Here is a 9162-nt window from a genome sequence, read left to right as displayed (position 1 = left end):
TGGTGTTTTATTGGATTGTGTCAGGTTGAGTAATAAGGAATTAAGTCGTCGTCATTTCATTAAAACTGAGAGATGATGTAATGCATATATAAGAGTTTTCTGAAGGGTTTTTTTTGGGCTTTTAAACAGCTTATTTTTGTTTTTGTTTAGTTTTTTTTATTTTATTTTATTTTGGAAAGATATGATTGTATTATGTGCAACTCAGTTGCTTACATTATAACTACAAAATATTTTTTGGGTTCCTGGAAAAAAAAAAAGAAAAAAGACTAATAAATGTGTTTGGCTGCTAAGCATTTACTGTTGTGGTTTCCTGTTTTATTTTGCCAATTTAATTTGCTTGTTTGTTGAATACTTGTATTTTTTTCTACTCTTCTCTTCTTGCTTCATACATTTAAAACGATCAGAAAGTCAGTATCCGAAGATGGGCCTCAACCCTTTTTATGTTCTAGGGCCTCAACTCTGTCCATCTTGTTTCTGTTGTTCATGCCATTGGGTTGGGCAGTTAGTCTGTGTTGCTTGCTGCCTGCCACAGGGCAGGGGTCACATCCTCTGAAAGAAATTGATGTTTTCCTCCCACCTTTTGTTGTTGTCTTTTTTAATCCCGGTTTGTCTCTGGAATGATAACAAGGGAGCAGAGGCCAGAAGAGAGAAGATGCATGCCTAGAGCTGGGCTGCTGCGCACAGGGGAGATTCCAGCAAGCTAGCTCCATCCGGAAGATGCCACACCGAGGTCTCCCCTCCGTGTGTGGGCTGCTGCACCTCTGCTGAGGAGATGACAACCTTAACCTTCAGACTAGGTTTCCCCGTGACTCAACAGACAGTTTCGTATTTATTGTTAGCTGCTAAATAGAGACTTGGTAGATGTGCAATCATGAAACACTTCTAGAATGGCAAAGGGGAGGAGCAGAAGGGAACTACCATATTTTTCACAAATAACGTATGTGTTAATTCATTTTCTTGCCAACTGTGCAGCCCTCCCCCCATACCCCTAATGCTCGTTATTTTCGTAAGCACACTTTGCCAGTTTTTTTTAACACGTTGCTGACGTCAGTTGACGCTACAAAGACAAACTATGAAGTAGCAGGACTAACCTAATGGATTCGCTTAGGACGATCTGATAAGGTTTTCGTATTCACCTGTTGAGCTGATGTGGTATATTTATTAAATTCATAGAAACACAGTTGTAGCTGTTTACTTTCTGATTACTGGGGGACCACCAAACTTGATCCGTGACTTCTTGAATATGGCTTATACTTATAATTAGGATCAAAACTAACATTTTTAGACTATACCCATAAGCAGGAGATTGAAGACAATCAACAGAACAGTGTGGTTTACCTGTAATATGGGAGGACGGGTAAAGGAGGCTGAAATTCACTTCCCAGGAGTGTCACAAGACATGCACAATATATGCATGGACACACCATGCAGGAACTGTTTCTACTTTCATCGCTTCAGAGAGTTACATATGTAGGCATGTTATTGATATTGGCGCATTATTTGCGAAATCAATACGGTAATATTTTCTAATTCCCAGGTACCTTTGTATCTGGCTTAATTCTAGAACGGTGTGTGTGGTAGGTAGCAGGAAGTCTTTTTCATGATGAAACTTAAGATTCAGAATAATTACCAAATAATAGGAAACACTGCCTACTATAAGCTGTAGCTGTCTAGGGACGCCACATACATTCACTCATTTCACTGAAACTTGTCTCAGTCCTTCGTGAAGCCATAACAGGAACCCAGATTGGATTCCAAAGCCTGAGCTGTTTTTATCTTGCCAAGATGCCTCTGCTGAAAAACACCTGGGCTTCTGAGAAAAGCTAGGGGATGGTCTTAACCCATACCATCCAACTCTTATCATATAAGAAGTAAACACTGGAAGGCATGGGGTGAGATGTACTAGATGCCAATTGCAAGAAGGTGTTATTACTGATGAACAGAGATCATTGCAAAAACTATGAAGACCTTCATCACCAAAGACTTTAACTATGAATATTTAAAAAACGCATAAAGGGAAAAGGCACTGTAGGACTGTATTGGTTGTCCAGACTAGCATCTGACTCCATCTTCCTCACCACTGTGTGACCTGCCATCATCTTGGGTGACTTCAGTGTCCACATGAAAAAATCCATCTAAACTCCCAGGCTTCTCAACTCCTTCCTCTAGTATTCTCATAAAAAAAAAACCCCAAACCCGTTGCTGTCGAGTTGATCCCGACTCTTAGTGACCCTACAGGACAGAGCAGAATTGCCCCACAGGGTTTCCAAGGAGTGCTTGGTGGATTCGAACTGCTGACCTTTCAGTTAGCAGCCAAACTCTTAACCACTACTCCAGCAGGGTTTCCAGTGCTAGCTTCAGCCTCCTTGACCATGGCCTCCTGTCCTCCCCACTGGCACCCACTCCTTTGCTGTGCTTGGACCTCACTGACCTCTCCCACATGCTGGCCCATCTGCTGTTTTCCAGTCCATAGGCCCTCTCCTTTTCCTCAGTGCCCTCCAACTCTGGTTTAGATTTTATAACCCATAATTTCAATAACATGCTTGATAACACCCATAAATTCACTTGCCCCTCTGTGTTCTTGACATCTATGTTTCAAAACTCCAACTTTACAAAAGCCTTATTTTCTATTGTTAGCTGCCATCGAGTCAACCCCAAGTTACGGCAACCTCATGCACAATGGTAGTGGACTGTTTTGATCCATAGGGTTTTCATTGGCTGATTTTAGGAGACTGACGTACAGGCCTTTCTTCCTAGTCTTAGTCTGGAAGCTTCACTGACACCTGTTCAGCACGACACCCAACATGCAAGCCTCCACTGACAGATGGGTAGTGGCTGTGCTTGAGGTGCGTTGGCCAGGAATTGAACCAGGGTCTCTCGTATGGAAGGCAAGAATTCTACCACCAAACCAACACTGCCTTCACTTCTTGTTTTCTACCAGACCCAAAGCAGCCCAGCATTGCTGTAAAACAAGTCATTACAGGCAGTCCCTGGGTTACATAGTAGTTAGGAACCAACTCCTGTAAACCCATTGCTGTAGGACAGAGGAGAACTGCCCCATAGAGTTTCCAAGGAGCGCTTGGTAGGTTCGAACCGCCGACCTTTCGGTTAGCAGCCGTAGCTCTTAACCACTATGCCACCAGGGTTTCCCCAACCCCTGTAAGGCCTATTAAAAATACAAGGTACATACAGTGGTTTGTAATAACAAACGGGCACTACATTGTGATGCACATCAAAACATTATTACTATATTATGTTAAAGATGTTTTAGTGTATCTGGAAGTATTCAATGTTTTTAATGCATAGAAAGTTACACTCTATACTAAGACAAGTACTTGACTAACTGACATTAGATACCAGTACCTAATTGTTCTGATTTATGTACAAATTCATCTTAAAGGCAGACTTAGGAATGGAACTTGAGGACTGCCTATACAGGGCTCCCAAAAGTCACCTGAGGACTCCCATATGTTCACTGTACTAACTACCAGTGGCCCCGATGCTGCAGAGCGGGTTGCCAGTGCTCAACAGCTCACTCTCCTTTCACAACAGTTACTGAAAACCTTTCCAAACTCAAGCCATTGCCCTGTCCCTCAGTCTCAGCTGAGGACTTTGTCCACTAATACATAGAGAAAAGTAGAGATATCACAAAAATCCCCTCAGATTCCTGCTTGCAAACTATCAGCTACTTAAATGTGTATGTACCCTTTCTTCTCTGTGGAAAGAGATGATGGAGAAGCTCAATATCATCTGTCAGAACAAGGCCAGGGGCCAACTGTGGAACAGACCATCAATTGCTCATATGCAAACTCAAGTTGAAGCTGAAGAAATCAGAACAACTCCACAAGAGCCAAAGTATGAAGTTGAATATACCCTACCTGAATTTGGAGATCATCTCAAGAATAGATCTGACGCATTGAACACTAATGACTGAAGACCAGACGAGTTGTGGAATGACGTTAAGGACATTCATTGTATATGAAGAAAGCAAGAAGTAATTCAAAAACCAGGAAAGAAAAGACCAAAATGGATGTCAGAAGTTGCTCTTAAACAAATAATCCTAGATGCTGGACTGTGTGAAGAAGAATGGGGCATCAGGATTAGAGGAAGACTCATTAACAACCTGTGTTATGCAGATGACACAACCTTGCTTGCTGAAAGTGAAGAGGACTTGAAGCACTTACTGATGAAGATCAAAGACCACAGCCTCAGTATGAATTATACCTCAACATAAAGAAAACAAAAATCTTCACAACTGGACCAATAAGCAACATCATGATAAACAGGGAAAAGATTGAAGTTGTCATGGATTTCATTTTACTTGAATCAACCATCAATGCCTGCGGAAACAGCAGTGAAGAAATAAAAAGACGTTGCATTGGGTAAATCTGCCACAAAAGATCTCTTTAAAGTGTTCAAAAGCTAAGATGTCACTTTAAGGACTAAAGTGTGCTGAGCCATGGAGTTTTTGCCACCTCATATGCATGTGAAAGCTGGACAATGAAGAATAAGAGAGACTGAAGAAGAATTGATGCCTTTGAATTGTGACTGAATATTGAATATATCATGGACTGCCCGAAGAACAAACAAATCTGTCTTGGAAGAAGTACAGCCAGAATGCTCATTAGAAGCAAAGATGGTGAGACTTCATCTCACATACTTTGGTCATGTTGTCAGGAGGGATCAGTCCCTAGAGAAGGACATCATGCTTGGTAAAGTAGAGGGTCAGTGAAAAAGAAGAAGACCCTCAATGAGGTGGATTGACACAGTGGTTGCAACAATGGGCTCAAGCATACAACGACTGTGAAGATGGCTCAGGACCGGGCACTGTGTTGTTCTGTTGTACATAAAGTTCCTATGAGCCGCAACCGACTCAACAACACCTAACAACAACATAGTAAAATCCTAGGTAATCTCATCAACCTCATGGGCCCTTCTTCTTCTCATTGATCTTTAAAGTTTGAAGTGCCCCTGGGTTCAGTCCTGAATCTTCTAGTTTCTAGTCATATGACTGCACTGTATGAGTTCAACCAGCTCTGTGTTTTTAAATATATATCCCCTTCCTGTCCAAATTATATCTCCAATCTGTTAATCTCCTGACAGTCTATTCAACTGCCTCATTGCCTGTCTACCTATAAGTCTACTTAATCCCTCCACCTTTGTCAAATCTACTCCATCCTCTGTCTTTTCCATTTCAGTAAATGGCACCACCATTCACCTAATTGTTCAAACCCACAGCTTCTTCACATTGATCATTTCATCCATCAGGATGCCCCATCAGCTCTATACTACATATATATCCAGAAATGGTCCACATCTCTTAGGATCTCATTACAACCAACTGTTGATTTCAACCTCCCTTGGTTCTAACCTGGATGATCACTGCAATAGCTTCTTACTAGTCTACTGACTACTGCTTAAGCCCACCCCCGACTATCCTCTACAGAGTAGCCATAATCTGTTCATGTCACTAACCTCCATTGGTTTCTCCTTACACTTAAAATCCACACTCCTCACCATGGTCCTTAAGTCCCACACAATCTGATTTCATCCCCTCTGCTTCCCCTGAACTCCATTTTACCTTAGCCGTTAGCTTTCCTGTCTCTTAATAACACTGAGGCTGTCACACATATTTTTCTCTGGTGGGAATACTCCTTCCCAACAGCTGTGCATGGTCTCTGATCACATTTGAGGCCTTCATTGTCCTATCAGAAATAGCTGTCACCACCCCTCATCCCCACCCTTAATTACTCTCTATATTTCCTTCATAGATCTTACCACTCCTTAAAAGTGTCTTTTGTTAGTTGTTTCCTTACTTTTTATTATTCAATTCCCTGACTGGAATCTAAACACCGGAAGAGGCAGAAGTCTTCTGTGTTGTTTACCTACTCTGTTGTCGTTAGGTCCGTCTAGTTGGTTCTGACTCAAAGGGACACTATGTACAACAGAACAAAACACTGCCTGGTCCTCTGCCATCCTCACAGTCGTTGCTACGCTTGGGCCCACTGTTGCAGCACTGTATCCATCCATCTCGTTGAGGGTCTTCGTCACTGACCCTCTATCTTACCAAGCATGATGGCCCTCTCCAGGAACTGATCCCTCCTGATAACACATCCAAAGTATCTGAGACATAGTCTTGGCATCCTTCTAAGGAGCATTCTGGTTGTACAAACTCTAGGGCCTAAAATTCCTATGGCTTTAATTTTCATCTATGTTAAAAAAAAAATTGCCGTTAAGTCAATTTCTAACTCATAGGGACCCTATAGGACAGAGTAGAACCACCCCCATAGGGTTTCCAAGGCTGTAAATCTTTATGGGACCAGACTGCCACATCTTTCTCCCATGGAGCAGCTGGTGGGTTCAAACCACCAACCATTCAGTTAGCAGCTGAGTGCTTAACCACTGTGCCACCAGGGCTCTTTATAATGCTAATGACTCCTAAATTTATATTTCCAACCCTCACCGTTGAGCTCCAGACCTGTGTATACAGTTGCCTATTCATTATTTCAAACCGCTTGGATATCTTTATGGAAATGCAAACTCAGTGAATCCAGAACACCTGGATCCTGCCCGCTTGCTCTACCTCCCACCCCACGGCAAATGGCAGCACCAGTCATCCAAGGATAAAATATAGGGGCATCCTTGACTCTGCCCTTCCCGTTACTTCTATAACTAATCCATCACCAAGCTGGTTGATTTTATCTATTAAACTCTTAAGCCTGTTCCTTCATTTCCTCAGCCACTTCCCTTGTCCAAGGTAGACCACATACACCACTACGTCTTATCTAGACCACTGCTTTAGCCCAACTGGTTTCTCACTTGGCATTTTCTCCAGTTCCCCTGTCCCCAGTCAATTCTATACATAATAGCCAGAGTGATATTTGTCAGAACACAAATCTGATCAAGTCATCCTCCAGCATAAAGCCCTAGATGGCTTTCCATTGCTTAGAATAAAGCCCCAAATAACTGTATCATTTCCAACAAGGCTTCATAGTCTGGCTTCCATCTACTTCTCCAAACTCAATTCCCTTCCTCTCACCTATGCCCTCTCCACTCCAGCCTCATCACCCTATTTTCAGTTTTTCCATGGTCCTCCCTGCCTCCCACTCCAGCTCATTTCCTTGTCAACCACGCCCTCCCCCGAGTTTAGCTGGACTTCAGAGAGCCATATTTCTTGCTTTCAGACCAGTAATTAGATTGATGTTTTGGTGATTGGATTGTCTGCCGTACTGAACAAAGACCCAAGAGAGTTGACCATCGTATTCCCATGCCTAGTACAATGCCTGGCAGGTAGTACACACCATTGTGGAAATGAATGATCCTAATGGGTTACAGGATGTTATGTCAAGAAACTGTCTAAGTTAAGGAACCAGGTTTTAAAAGGCCTAAGATAAAAACAAGGATAGATAAAAAGAGAAAACAGAAGACTTGTTCATTGAATTAGGGCACAAGAGAGATCCAAAAATAAAATCCGATTTAGAGATATTGCTTTAGGTAATGAAGACAGCCAGCTGGAAGTGTCTAGATGGCCTTTGAACATCAAGAATCCAAATTGTGAAGAGCCCTTGGACTCAGAAGGTAAGACTTGGAGTTGGGAAAGCAGTTTCCAAGGGGAGAAGTAGGTTAAACCGTAAGGAAGTTCCCACCACTTCCTTTTCCAGGAGTGAGAGGAAGAAGGAAAGGTCATCGAAAGTAGACCAAAAAAAGGAAAAGCAGTATAATTTAGTTTTCAAAGCAGAAGATTTATCAAAAAATGTTAACTACTCCAATCAGCTACGGTGGATGAATGAGTACAGGAAGCAGACGTTTTTAAAATTGTTTTGAATTTGTAATTATTAAATAAAATAATTTTTAAAACTTTTTGTTTCAAAAACCAAAACAATCTAGAGATGGACACTGGGAGCTTTGGCTTCAGCTCTGTCCCTGTCTACTTCGTTCCTGCGTGCTCTGCCTCCCCTCCCCCCATTTTGTTAGCTTCTTGTGTGTCTTTCCAGTATGTCTTTATGCAAATATACCCATTGCCATCTAGTGGGTTCCAACTCACAGCAACCCTATAGGACATGCTAGAACTGCCCCATAGGGTTTCCAGAGCTGTAATCTCTATGGGAGTAAACTACCACATCTTTCTCCCTCGAGCTGCTGGTAGGTTTGAACTAATGACCTTTCATTAGCAGCTGAGCACTACGCCACTACGCCACTACGCCACCAGGGCTCCTTATGCAGATCTAGGCGAACGTATATTATTGTGGGAAGGGGCCTTTCGATTTGTCAATTAAAGAAAGACGGTGGTGATGAATGAGAGTGTGGTTTGAAGGAAGGGTGGAGGGCAGAGTGGCATCACAGTGCTTAGGAATGAAGGGGGGAGGGGGACTCACTTGCTGGGCACAGGTGTCCCAGACACAGGTCCAGGGAGTCAGCATCTTCTCTGCCTTCTCTCAATTCAGTCCTGGGGATCATCAGCCACATTTCACAGGTGAGAAGACCCAAGGGCTGAAAAGTGAGTAACTTGCCCAAGTGACACAGCTAAAAAGTGGCAGTGCCAGGCATGGCTGGTGAAGAGGCAGCCAGAGAATTCAGACTCCACGGTACGAGACAAATACCAGGGCAAGTGAAGATGTCTCTATGGTGGAAGAGACCCGTGCCTTTAAAAAAGATCAGTGGGGAAAGGAGGTAAAATTGGAGAGATTTGAGACTGAAGATTTTTAACTGAAGGAGAAAGATCCTTTTCCCGCATAAAAGATTTAGAAGACTGGGGGAGGAACTCCCGTCTTGAGGAGGAAAAGCAACTGAAAGCAAAGTGAGGTGGAGGCAGAGAGGGGGTACACAAGACTGAGAAGAGAGCTGAGTTTGCAACAGTCACAGTGGAAAGTGAGAAGAGTGAACTTATTACAGCATATCAAAACAATGGCAGCCCTGAAGCCCCCTGCAGAGTGAGAAGTTGTAGGGAGCAAATTATTTAGTTTTCCAGAATTGTCTGTCTTCACACCAAAAACTGATCCCCTGTAGCCCAAGAGGTGGAAGAAGACATCGGTGGTGACCCCAGGTAGCCGATGGGCTTCTCTGATGGCCAAGGTGTTCTGGAATGGGCACCACACTGAACTCTAATTGACTGCTACTTCTGGAATCCAGATGGAGACATGAAAAGAGCCATGGAATGAGGAC

Source organism: Loxodonta africana, chromosome 4, assembly GCF_030014295.1.
Source record: "Loxodonta africana isolate mLoxAfr1 chromosome 4, mLoxAfr1.hap2, whole genome shotgun sequence".
In the NCBI taxonomy this organism is placed as follows: Eukaryota; Metazoa; Chordata; class Mammalia; order Proboscidea; family Elephantidae; genus Loxodonta; species Loxodonta africana.
Note: the sequence above shows the minus strand (reverse complement) of the source record.